We start from the raw sequence: 14077 nt of genomic DNA on the forward strand, positions 1-14077 counted from the left end.
AACATTCCAGTCAACCATGTCTACGCGAGGGGACCTTTGGATGTTAATAGACTTATTTTGGCCTGCCAAAAGATCAATGAGTAAGTTTTATAGTTTTACCTCTAACTCCACTTGTTTTGTTGTGTTTAAATGTAGGCTTAGGCAGTTTGCTGTTCAAAAACAAAACCTTATCCATGATATTGATCAACTTCGATTTTTGGCAGACTTGAGTGAGGGTGACATCTGCCAACATTATGGTGATGATCTCACAACACTTGTTCGGCACTCACGCACTCGAAATGATGGTACAACTTGGTTCAACAGCCCAATCAATTTTATGCTCATTGTATGGTGTAAGGTATGTCTTTCCCTTTTATTTTATAAAAGCCTCTTTTAATTGTTTTGGTTTTTAGCCTTTGGTGAAGGTTAAGCAAGATGTTTATGAACTTGCATATCTAGAGAAGAGTCGGGAAGAGCTCTCAGCTGAGTTCGTACAAATTGAGCACAAAATTTAGCATGCAAAATCCTTAAAATTGAAGAAATTAGTATGCATTGCAGACAATCGTAGACTGAAGGAGTGGCTAGAGACTATAGCCAAAATTTCTTCTCATGAAAGTAAGTTTTTTATCACACTTCATTTTTCTCAATTATGCATATGTTACTTTTGTAGTGAACAAAACTCCAGATGACATGATTTACAATATTGCAAAATTGAAGCTTCCATATAAGCAACAGATAAAGACTCTTGAGTTCCTCAATGTCTGCTTGATGAACAAAAAGAAAGGACTGCCTGAACTATTTGAGAACATGATGAGAAGGGTTGTTTACATCATGCAAACTATAAGTGAAGTTCTTGGCACCACATATTGGTGACGATCTAGATGGCACATTCATATCTTTCGACACCTACATCAACACGTCATTGGAAGGGATTGAAAAGGGGTGGCTGCCAGAAAAGTTTACAAGCACAACAACTTATGATTGCCAACATGGTCAACCTTATTTCATGCGACGTGCATCTTACAGGTATAATATGATTTCTAAGATTGTTTTTTAATATATATTGTTTGCAAGTATCTTCAATATAGAGGCATGCCATTTGAGGCACTAGTTTGCACTTGACTTGTTGCAAAGGGTGTAAGGGATGAAGGAATGTACCCAACAATGTTTGCAAGAGTTCCGAAGGCACGGAAGATAGAATGCCATTGGGAGTTGGAGCTCCTGGGGAAGGAGACCTCTACATTAGATCACAAGGAAGTTGTTAATGCTAGGAACGATGGCAATGCAAGTGATGATGGAGACGAGGATGAGGAAGCTCCAAATCAAGTTTGTGTTCCACCACTAGACAGCTAAGATCAAGCTCCAGTTCAACCATCAAACAACCAAGATCTGGATCATGTTCTACCAGTAAATAATGATGATCAAGTGGTTCACAGAATATCATGTTGACCTCAAGGTAAACAAAAGTGAATTTTACAAACTAAAGGTGGTAATACATGTTTTTTGCAACAATGACTGTTGGTAGTAATTTCATTCCAGCTCGACGAGATGCTCATGAAGAGGAGTTAGAGGAACTCTCATCGACAACACGCCATATGACAGTAACACACCATTTATTGCTTTTTTCATTCACTTAGCTCTTTTATAAGCCCGTCCTATGTCCCTAATAACACAACGAGGCATTGTGGGTATCTTCATTGGCTCTTATAGTAGATTGTTGACATTTTTCATGGAAGATGACATCAACATAAATATACGGCACTAATTCAATTGTTGGTGCCGAAAGATACAAAGGCCTTTGCTCCCTGTTGCGGACTTCATTCTCTTCGACTTTCTAGATGGTCTTTCAAATATCGATAGGAAAGTTGAGGATTGGAACTTTCTCAGACCTGACCACATATGCGATGCATTCTTATTGTCCAAAGCACTTATGCTTGAAGTTGGCCATGTTGTCTTCATCCTACCGAACGACCCCAACTAAATGTATGAGCTTATGACGTGCGCAGCAGAAGTTCATTTCAATTCATTCTCTTCCGGGTTTATTATGAATCCTATTGGCATTGATGTGAGGGGCGTCTAAGGGAAACCTAAAAAGGTGAGTATGTATTTTATATTTTTATTTAATTTCTAAACATTTTTATTTTCCAAGTTATGATGTGGACCTTCATGCCTTCTGCAAAAACACACAAGATGGGTTTCGTGATAGCAAACGTGCAGCACATGTTTTGCCTAGGTATGACAGTTCCACTAACATCATACCCAACCTTGTGGATGAGCAGATCCACAACACGTTTCTAGGGTATGGATTTTGAACTCTATTGGCAATGCAAGTCTTGCTTGAGCTCTATTGCACACTAGATGGTGTTGTGATTGATTGCATAGCAGGTAGCGGTTTTATGGTGGAGGCAGCACGTGACTTTAGTAGGTCGGTGTTTGCTATTGAAGAACATCATTTCTTCAAATGCCGGCTCAGAGGATTTCATGAGTTGCCTCCAACCTTAAAGAGATAAATTATGTTTATTAAAATTTCAATATATGTTTAATTCTATTTTATAGATCACAATCACTTGGAGTTTCTAGAATTGGAGGCTTTGGAAGTCTCTTTGACTATGCAGAAACCATGGCTCAACATATGTAAGGTGAATCTTCCCCACAATACCAATATAGGAGGAAGTATAAAAGAAATCATTATGTTGATGATGAGGCAAAAGAAAGTTAATTGCATCCTTACATAAAATAGAAAGCTTGTTATATATTAGATGTTAGTGAAAGTGTCAAATGTCAGTAAAATTGTTAGATGTCAGTGTCAATGTCAGATATCATAATTGCAAATTATCATTCTTACTTATCACCATCACTTTGTAGCGTTAGTGTGTTGCCATCTCCTTCTTCAACATTTTGTAAACAATTGTATGTGATATGATAGCACCTTTTAGAACAAGGTATATTACCTACAACTAATATCATTTTATTATATTTTTTCTTTTAATAGTGACAATACTATAGTATAGTAAGTAATTCTAGATTTTACATTCCACTATAGGGTGGCCTAAAAACTCTATATTTTGCACTAGCCGATATAATGTTTCCCAAGAGGATGTTATTCCTCACCATGAAGCGATAGTGGGTATATGTCTGTAACTCATTCTTGAATCTATTATACATCCATACATGCACATTTTCCAAACCCGCCGTTGGGCAATTCCTACAGTGCTCAAGAAAAGTTTGTAAACCATTTGTCTTGTCCAAGAAAAAATAGCATATTGGACACTGAATGTAATAGTTCTGCCATGTCAGGAGCAAGATCTTGCAAAAACATGTGGCATTGCTCTTGAAGCGTTGGAGGCAATCCCTCTCTAGTAGTAAGATTCAGAATTTTACATATAGGGAGCTCTAGTTCAACTTCACGAGAGCCCTCAGCAGAAAAAGAATTGTTATGTGGAAGTGAAGGTGGAATGTTAGTAGAATTTGGGGATGGAGGTAGAGATTAATATAAAATTCTGGGGGGCCAAATATGAGTAGCAATGACTCTCCTTTGAGCCATTTCAATAGAAACTCAAGGAGAACAAAAAAACCTACAATGTCTATAGCTTTTCTAGATAGTTTATATACTAAGTTTTAGTCTTGATAATGAGGTTTATTTATTATGACACTGACAATACTCAGATTCTTTAAATGTTAGTCTTGGAAATGGGGCTTCATAATCATAGCTTTCTTGTAAACATAAGAGCTTCTAGAATTTTAGATTATCGTGTATACACATGCTCTATCATTATGATGAATCTTACTTTGCTACACATATATTCTTTTCTACACATGCCAAATGTCTAGGGAAATAAACTACAAGGAAATATAAACTACATTATAATGGCAAAGCACATTGGCATGCTACTATTCTCTCATGTGAGATTCCCATTCAGTCTTGGAAATGTAGATAAAGTTGATTCTTTGATGTGATATTACTTTTGAGTCTTTCGAAAGATTTCGATTTTTTTTATTATTATTTACGAACAATTCCTGAAAAATTTTAATGAGGATTCACTGCAAAATATACCTTGGTCTTATTATATGAGAGGATTGCGATATAGGCAGGCAACAGAGTTTTTAATATGAATTAATATATAAATTACAAATGTCATAGAAAGTTTTCTTGGTGCTTTCTACCGTGCTATTCATTTCTTCATTTCTCTTGCTCTAGACTATTGTTTCAAAAGTAACAAGAGCATTTTTATCAATCGTGATAGTGGTCTCCACATTCCCAGATGGGTAATAAGGACCAAGAATGTAATATGAAGATTATGGTAGTGAAATAAAATTAGCATTCTCACATTCCTTTGCACTACAACTCTTACTCACAGATTTTGTATTTTCCTTGCTTCCCATCTTCTCAAGAACCCTAAAAAATCTTTTGAATGAACGAATAGTATCTACAGTTGTAAAAGTATTCAAAATATTAAGTAGTCAAATCAAATATAACAGTTGTAACAGTTGTCATAATAAAATAATATAGTTTTATAAAAGATAGGTTCTCATGAACTTTGTCTTTTTTAAACATTTCAATCTTATAGAAACTTTAACCTCAGATATTTACATATTTTAATATTTTAAAGTTTGCTAAAACCTTTATTTGTTCAATTTAGATTTCCTTTGTAATACTTTTTATTGACTATGTTGACTTGAGATGACTTGTGTTGAATTGAGCTCAACTCAACTTTGGATTATCCATGTTACTAACAACCGTGATGCTATGGAAAGTCTGAAGTATGAAATTGTCCAGATTAAACCATATGGCAATTAGAAAGCTTGTGAAAGGAGAGGCTTTAGTAAGCTAAGGGACAAAGTTCCTTCAAGGTTCCCAAAGATAATGCTAAGTAGCTTAGTACCTAGAAAGCCAAGGGTAAATGGTTCATAGAACACATGAAATCAGAGTGATATAACAGAAGCGTGGTCTTGAAGCTTGCCATGAGGCAATGCTATCAATGTTGGGGAAGTAATTCCTGAGTGTTCAAAGGGATGGCTTTGAACGAAAGTTGATGATCAAGGACTTTCACGCTTATGCATGAAACTAGGTTACGTTGGTCGAATGACTTGCTAAGCGGGATTGGCAAGTCAGGGGAACAAACCCCCTATTTGAAGGTGCTAACTTCAAAAGAGGTGGACTATGGGGCCAAGCATGGAGGAGTCTATGCATGATCATAGACTTGTCAAGTGAGAGGACTTAGCAATGCGGTGGAACTAGGTTCCTAAGCTGTGATTTGTAGCGCACTTCAAGTATAAGTTGGTGCACTGGTAGGGAGACACGCCAGGCATCATGGGTGATGCCGTCCATAAATGCATATACAGAAGTTGAGTTCAAGTCCCAACCCTCTAGTGCTTAGGTTCGAGTCCTAACTCACTAGAGCGTGGTGATGGTTTAGAATATGAGGACACTCATTTTTCAGTGGTCATGGACTCTCAGTAAGGAGATTGGCTTGGGCACACCGCTAAGCGGGGGATGCTTTGGAGTCATGATGCATGGTTAGATTGCTTAGTGTGGCTTGGCATATCTAACTTGAACACTTTGGTGCAAGTGGCACCAAGGACGTGGTGAAAGAGATGGGGACACCCAGTTTTAGTTGCTATGGACCCTTGGCCGGAAGGGTTGGCTTGGGTGCACCACCAAGTGTGGGGGATGCCCCTGGGGTCATGGTGAACAACTTAAAGGTTTAGAAGACTTAATACCTATTGGCAAACCTATTAGGTTAGATCACTAAGTGATTTTATGGTTAAAACAAGGATAAAATCCTTATGAGGTTAAGGAATAAGGTTCCTAGTTCAAAGTGTTGATTTGAACTATTGATGATGGTGTGGTTCGGTCAAGGTGACCAAGTAGGAAGAACACATAAAGGAAATAAACTGTGACAATGCGATGGCATAATGAGTCCAAAGAAAGTAGTCTCTATAAGAGATCTATGGGAGGGTCACAAAGTTGGGTCGAGGATAGAGCCCACAGTAGAAAATGCTAAAGAGATGTAATAGGGGTGAACACCCTTTGGACTTTGCAAAGTAAAGTCTTTGCTATAGAACCGAAAGGATACCTCAAGAATGGAGGTAGCGATCCTATGTTGTTAAGTGCAATAATCAAGGATAAAAGCAAAAGACTAGTGGCTAAGAAAAGAGCCATAGGAATCATGGAAAAGAATCCAAATGGCAAAATTAAGCCAATAACACTAATGTATTGGGTGCTAACAGATTGTGGGGAAGGCCATGTGTTTCCAAAGACGGATTCCCAATTACTCCGATTTGGCAAAAGTGGAAGTTCCAAGGGAGGGAATGATAAAATAACCAAATGATAGGGCCGTGGACAACCCTAGCACAAATTATGATAATTAAAATTTGGTGCCAAAAGTGGCACGAAATAGAAGAGAGGATGATGATGCCCTCAAGTAGAAAACTTTTTAGAATAGGGAAGTGAAATTGCACAATATGTGCAATGCAAGTGTCAGAGACACCTAGGAAATTGACTTTGAGAAGTCAAAATTAAAAGTTCCAAAGTGCAAATGTTATATCAATGGAAACTGAGACTATTCGAGAATGAGTAGTAGGATTGAAATAGAGAAGATGTCTCTAACAGGTTTAATGAGAACTAAAGCAATAAAAGGAGAAAACCACCACAAGTGGGTGAATGAGTCTTTAAAATTGGAGAGACTATGCTCCTTAGAGGATGGGCAAGGCATGGTGAGCTTTTGGTATCAAACTATTGACAAATATTGGCAAGGTGCCAAGGATCGAAAGGGTAATACATGTTGGTATTACTTTATAAATTAATTTATTGTTCGATGAGAACATCGAACTTCATCTATGGGTGGTGGAGTTGTGAGACACAAAATTCCTAGGCCCCAAAGGGGAGCCAAAAGGGTGTGGGTGATGGGATGACCACTGGGAAGTCCAAAGCTAAAATGAATACGAACTGACAAGCGGGGTAACTTGGTGAAGTGTTCAAGAGTCGGCTCTAGTTCCCCCGGGAAATCGAATGGTCGATGCTCCTAATCCAAACGTGGTGGCACTACCTACTTGGATACCTGGTGTGGCTTAACGGAACCTTGCTCTAAGCCCATGGCTAGAGCACCCAAAGGCAGAAGGCAGGAAGAGTACCCACGAGGCTTGTGTAGGGCCACGGTGTTCCGAAATGTTGTTGCAAAGGCCCAGACTATGGAAAGGAAGAAGAATAATCCTTTAATGTAGTAACCAAGGATACAATCATGTGGTGAGGAAGTCCCAAAGGACCATAGGATTTAGTGGTCAGGTTTATGGACCTTGATCTAGTGGCAGTGTTAACGAACATGGCCATGGACAGAAAGGGACTTGGTGGGGACTGGAAAAGAGATATTGGGGAAGGTTATTCCCCATGTCTACGGGTATCCTAAGGATGCTAAAGAGTGGATTTGGGGTGATCACTCATGGACAGATGGCTCAATCTTTGAGAGACAAGACTGCAATGTAGATGGTGTGGGACCACTGGTGAGACCAAGGTGAATGAGTATGACTTTAGTGTAACAGACTGATATGTCGGTGGTACCTTGGGGTGTCGGTTATGGGATCGGACACGTGGAGCACTTGGACCAAATGCAAAGGTTGAGTGGCATGGATGTCATTCTTGGGGTTAGCAAGCCCCAAGTCCTAAATTGGACTTATGGAGGTTGTGAATGAGACTCCTTCAAATGGTTGAAGATGTGGTTAAGTGACTAAAGTAGAATAGAAAAATTAGTCGCTTACAATATCCCCCCATTTAACAGTTTGCCTAAATTAGCCTCCCTGGCAAAAAGCCCATAATAACAAAATATAAATGTCCCTATACCCCTCACCTCACCACGCTCTAGTATGGGTTGGGATTTGAATCTAATCTTGCTTCACTAAAAGGTTGGGACTCAAACCCAACCTCTGTAGAATACGTCTACGGATTCGACATCTTTGCAAGGAGTCGGGTGTAGTTCCATACACATGGTCGACATAGCTAACCCATACTAATTAGTTTATCTTCGACATGCCTTTGGGTCCCAATATATGACATTGCTCAATTTCTTAAATGATACTTTAATTGAATTTTGCATAAATACACAAAGTTCTACCTTGCAAAAATTCCTTCACTAAATTTCACATGTTCGCTAGGTTCTTCTTCAATTCCCATGTTGCTTTGCAATGTAGAAATCTTTTCCACTTCACATGGAACTCCTTCACTTTACATCCTTGTTGCTTGCTTTTATCCGCATTGAAAATGGTTTCGACTTCATATTCCTCTTCCCTTTAAATAACCTCAAGTAAAGGTTTTATGCGAAGTTCAAAGTATAGCTTGAGCAAATTCATGTGGAACAGAGAGTGCATCTTCCCCACCTCCCGAGGAAGTCAAAGGCAATAAGCCATTTTACCAATTCGAGCCTCAATCTCATAAGGCCCCGTGAACCTGCTTAAAAAACTCAAGATTAGTTCATTTCTAGGAATACATGCATTTTACCTTTGGGTCAATTTCTTGTTAATTCCACTTAATAACCTTAAGTTTTTAGTGTTTAACCACACCTTATCTTTAGGTTGGAATTCTACATCCTGACACTTTTAGTTTGCATATTTAATTTGCTTTTGTTAAGCCCATTCCAAGGAATCCTTCATTAAATTCCAAATGTTAAGTCTTTTTGTCATGAATGCCTCCATTCCATAATACTTGACTATGTTTGCCATGAATGCCTTCATTCCATGATATTTGACTATGCTGAGTTAGAACCTTCAATAGCTCACCCATTAATGACTTCCCATGGACTTACCCCAATACTCGAATATAGTGAGTTATTATAGCACATTTCCACAAGTTTTAAATGACTTACCCAATCAATCTGGTTTCTAAAGACATAGCATCGCAAATAATCCTCTAACTACCTATTCACCATTTTTATTTGTCCATTTGTCAAGAAGTATTATTACCATCAATCTTGACTTAATACCTAATACCTTTCTATGGGTGATAGGTGATGCTAAATTTCAATTTGGTGCAATATTATTTCAGAAAAGTTCTCAAGAACCTATGGGTGAAGATCTTATCTCGATCTGAGATAATCTTTTTTAGCTTTCCCTGCATATGAACCACTTGTTTGAAGAACAATTTTGCCACATCTTTCACATCCACTCCCATTGTGATGGGTATAAAATGTGCTATCTTTGAAAACTAATCCACCACCATGAATATTTCATTTACTTTTGAAGTATGAAGGTGCATCTTTTGCAGCAAGGTTTGAAATACTTGGTTGCTTTGACCTTGTGGATTATAACCACTCTTAAGTGCATTCCAAGCCTCCATAGATTTCAGATTACAAAAACTTGCACAACTAAAACCATAAATATAGAATAAAAATATATCAAATAAGTAACTAATATCTTACCACTTAAAATCTAGCATTTTGTATATCAAATGTGAATAGTTTTTCTTGTTTCCACTTACATGACTTTGCTATCAAGAACAGGCACACTTGTTCTTCCATTAGGAATGCAACTTGTTAGAAATTTCATTTTAGTATCTAAGTCAAAAACATATACCATAACCATTGGTCAAATTGGTGCCATCAGCCAAGCTTCCACACATATGTCTATCGTATAACTAACAACTCAATTGATGGTTTTTAAAGCTAGAGCAATGAATATTTCAACCTTGTTTCAGTGATTTAAGACAATGTGCCATAAACAGCCAACTCAGCACCGTTGGATTTTGTAAAGATCGACGGCTGCGGTTTGCGAAGGGTTCTAGCTTGCATTTTCTGTGTTGGATCGCGTTCTAGGGCGTTGGATCGTCCTGAAGGATGTCAGGCGATGGCGTCTTTCTCTGCATCGAATACTGGAAGTGTCCGCATCGCCTAGTCCCGGTCGATCGCCTGTGAGTTGTTTTTGGTTGGAACCAACAATGCAGAGTTGTCAATCTTCACCCTGATCTCTATTGTGTAGTTCAACTGTTCTTCGGATCGTTCGCTGATTGGCAATCAGCGAGCTGACGGTCCTCCATTATTTTAACTCTTTAGAGTCTTTGGTGCTCATCTGCAGGAAACATAAGCCAAATCAGCTCAATTGCAATTCGGAATAGTGACTACTTCCCAAGAGCTATTAGACGAAGCAGAAATTATGAAGCGACTAGTACTCCAAGCAGAATCCGGGATTCGCAGAAAAGTTGCAAGCGCATTTTAACCGGTTGCTCACGAGATGAAATTTCGATTCAAGTTAGATATTGGAGCTGATTTTATTGATGGTCACAGGTATACTTTGGATGTGAATACAAAAAGACTTGACAACGCTCTCCTTCGGATTGCTGCAAATAGCTGAGAATCCCGACGTCAGATCCGTTTTCCATGTCCGAGTTGTTCAATTGAGCCCGCAGTTCTCTTGGTATGAGTCTTTTTTTTATTCAGATACTCATGTTTCCGAAACGATGACATCTAGGTACAACAGAGATCGGATGAATTGATACCGGCGCCTGTCGAAAGAATCTCCACTGTAAGCTTTTGGATTTTCTTCTTCTTGCAGTAAGTGATTGAATTTTCGTGTGGTTGAAGTGTCCATCCACCGCCTGCTTTCGGTTGATCTCCTAACTTGGAGCTTTAGCCGACCTCAACAACTAACAATGATCGAGAGAGTGATGCGAACAATTCGCCGAGGTATGTCCTCCTACATCTATTTTATAACAGCCTCACCAGTTTTTATTCAGCTGTGGATATACTCGGATTTTGCATGCACGAGGTGACAATCTCAACGATCGATAAGCCTAAGCTTCTTAGTCGTAGAACTAAATATCCAAGTAGCACACGCCTTTTCTACATGCGATGGGTACTCACTTGATGTTTTCGTTGTAGACGGATGGTCATGCGAGGTATGTTGCTTCTTTTCCCTGTAATATCATGAGGCTCTAATTCTGATTTCAGTAGGATACTGAAGGCTTACAATCTGCATTGGAGCGTTTGAGGCATCACGTATTTTCAATGTGCTCATGAATCGTAATTACTGTTTGCTGTCGCAGAAAGAGGCCTGGATCAAGCCCAATCTGCATTCAAATGGTCTACGCAAGCAAGGCCATCTGAAAATTCCTTTTGATGGCAAGGATGATTGGGAAATTGACAGTGACCACTCAGGCTACCGCACAAGGTCGCTTCTGGATCATTTGTAAGCTGGTCTCTTTCTTTTTTAGGTTGATGAGTATCGACGAGTTGTTGTACAGGTATCGAGGTACATATTGTGGGTAAGATGTCGCAATAAAGGTCTCAAAGCGGGAACGCCCTGCAAAAAGAGTTTGCGCAGGAAGTTTTCAGCCTACGGTATCATTTACTGTTTTAATGCCACCAGATTTGTGCATAGTTACAGCCTTACAGGTAAGGTCGTTGCCAATGGTTGTGTGATTTCCTGCTTTTCAGAATATTTGTCTGGGGGGAGTCTTTATGACTACCTGCACAAGCATCGGTCAGCTTTGAAGTTACCTCTAGTGCTCAGGCTTGGTATCGACGTGTCCAAGGGCATGGATTATCGACATCAAAACAACATTCTTCGTAGGGATTTCAAAGCAGCTAATCTGAGGATGAGAACGAGGTTCGGCAGAGATATCTTGATATGTTATGTTTGAAGGTTATTAGATTTTGTGGTTGTACGCATAATGACCGCAGAAACAGAGACTTATCGCTGGATGACACCGGAGGTAAACTCAGCCGTTTTTGTATAATGAACGATTGAAAGTTCGTGATCAGGTCATCGAGCATAAGCTGTATGACCAAAAAGCTGACATCTTCAGTCCTGGCATAGTGCTATGGTAACTTTTGACGGGCAAAGTATGTCTATTTCCAGTCACAAAATCGATCTCATGAAGTCCATGCTTAACGCAGCTGCCTTATGATTATCTTACGCCCCGCAGTTGCCGTCGTTCAAAAGTATTGGAAAGATGCTGGCAAGCAAATCCTGATGAGCGACCAGAATTTTGTTACTGCCAACGACAGGCTACAGGTAGATTGTAGTTTTGTAGGTTCACGGCAATAGCAGGGAAACATGTGCTCGTTCTCGCGTGTCTGTTACGGTGGTTCGTTCAACGTGTGGTATCTCCGAGAGATGGTTGGTAGCAATAAGTCACAGTAACTTTGCGCTTGAGAGTGCTGTTTAGTGGCATATCTCCATCTCGTGGCAGGGAAAATGAAGAAAGGAATGTCAGGGGGAGGAAAAAATTTCAGACACATGCAAGTATGGTCCCCTAACAGATCTCGCACGGTTGGACTGAAGCGAAGGATAAGCTTGCTTGAAATGTTGGAAGTTGGTCATATTAAGTGCCAAGGGTGTTATAAACCGGACTCAAAGTTGCCTGGAGGAGCACATCCATGTCTCTGAATTGTCAGCTGACGCCTCTGTGCTACACATCATTTCTTACAGCATGGGTTGCTGCAGTTGTCTGGTTCACAAGCCAGGCTACGGCTAGCTCACAATCGTACCAGCAAGCTTGTTACGAATCTGCTCCAGACCCCAAATTCTGCATCACAGTGCTCTCTAGATATGGTTTGCAGGGAAAAGATGTGGCAAGAGGCGGACCCGGTCGCTTTGAATTGGTGTCCTCCGCTGTGAAGGCAGCCCTGGATGGAGTGAACGAAGAACTTCAGATGTCCGAGATGTTGGGAGGAGCAATTCCTGGTCCACATGCGGATCAAGCCAAATTGACGACTAGCAAGTCAAAGAAGCGGGCTAAAATACGTTGGATGACTGCGCGGAAATGCTCACAGATGCATCTGAACTGATCCGAGATTGTCTTAGTGGCTCCCTTTCGAATGCAACTTCATCACGGATCACGGATATTCATACCTGGATGAGTTCTGCTCTAACGTATCATACAACATGCTTCGATGGTCTGAGCCAGGTGTCTCCAGGAAAAGACGTGTTGGCAAAAATGAAGCGAGAACTGAACAAGATCGAGAAGACGATAAGCACCGCCCTTTCTTTTCTGCCTACAATAAGTTTGGATTCATCTTTTGATTCCAACTTGATTCACAGCGATACCAGCTATCAAAGTTTCTGACTAAACCTCCGGAGAAAGCAGTTACCAACGTGGTGGTTGCTCAAGATGGAAGTGGACGATATACCACGATATCGGCTGCAATTGCTGCTGCTCCTAGCAGGAGTGCTAGCACATATGTCATCTACATCAAAGCAGGAACTTACAAAGAGAAGGTCTCCGTTCCCAAGTCGAAGACGAAGCAGGGAAGACTATTATTACTGGGTCCAAGAGTGTTCAAGACGGAGTGACAACATTCAGGACTGCCACTGTTGGTGGGTATTGTCAATGATCTTGATATTGTCATTTCTAAAAGTGACTTTCGATTTGCAGAAATTAATGGACGAGGATTTCTTTGTAGAGACTTGACAATCCAAAACACAGCTGGTGCGGCGAAGCAGCAGGCCGTGGCACTTCGCGTGAGCGAAGTCAAAGTTGCTTTCTACAAGTGCACATTCGAAGGCTACCAGGATACACTTTACACTCACGTAATGCGGCAGTTCTACAGGGAATGCACAGTTTATGGAACCGTAGATTTCATCTTTGGGGATGCAGCAGCTGTTTTCCAGAGCTGCACAATTCTGGCCCGCGTACCCATGGACAAACAGAAGAACACACTGACTGCACAGGGAAGAACTGATCCGAATCAGAACACGGGACTCGCTTTCCAAGACTGTACGCTGGATGGGACGGATGATCTGAAGAAGAGTGGTACACAAACTTATCTAGGAAGGCCGTGGAAGCAATACTCAAGGACCGTGTTCCTGAGATGCTACGAGATCTCAGTCATAGATCCAGCAGGATGGCTTGCTTGGAGCGGAAACTTCGCACTGAAGACCCTCTTCTATGCGGAGTATCAATGCAAAGGCCCCGGCTCTGGAACTGGAAGCACAGTTAGCTGGTCGAGACAGCTGAATTCCTACGCCGAAGCCAGCAAATACACTCCAGGTAGCTTCATTTCGGGCTCGGATTGGTTGGGGGGGGGACTAACTTTCCATTCTCGCTGGGGCTCTAGTTGAATTTGAGGGTGTTGTAAGAGAATGGTGGTTTGCTGGCCGATTTGCTGGATTG

General features: G+C 40.4%; 1 pseudogene; it reads left to right on the forward strand.

Annotated features, from left to right (window-relative positions):
* Nucleotides 1–12820: 12820 nt before the first annotated feature.
* Nucleotides 12821–14021, forward strand: LOC9663371 (annotated as a pseudogene).
* The last annotated feature ends 56 nt before the right edge of the window (nucleotides 14022–14077 follow it).

Source organism: Selaginella moellendorffii, unplaced genomic scaffold (assembly GCF_000143415.4).
Source record: "Selaginella moellendorffii unplaced genomic scaffold, v1.0 SELMOscaffold_161, whole genome shotgun sequence".
Lineage (NCBI taxonomy): Eukaryota > Viridiplantae > Streptophyta > Lycopodiopsida > Selaginellales > Selaginellaceae > Selaginella > Selaginella moellendorffii.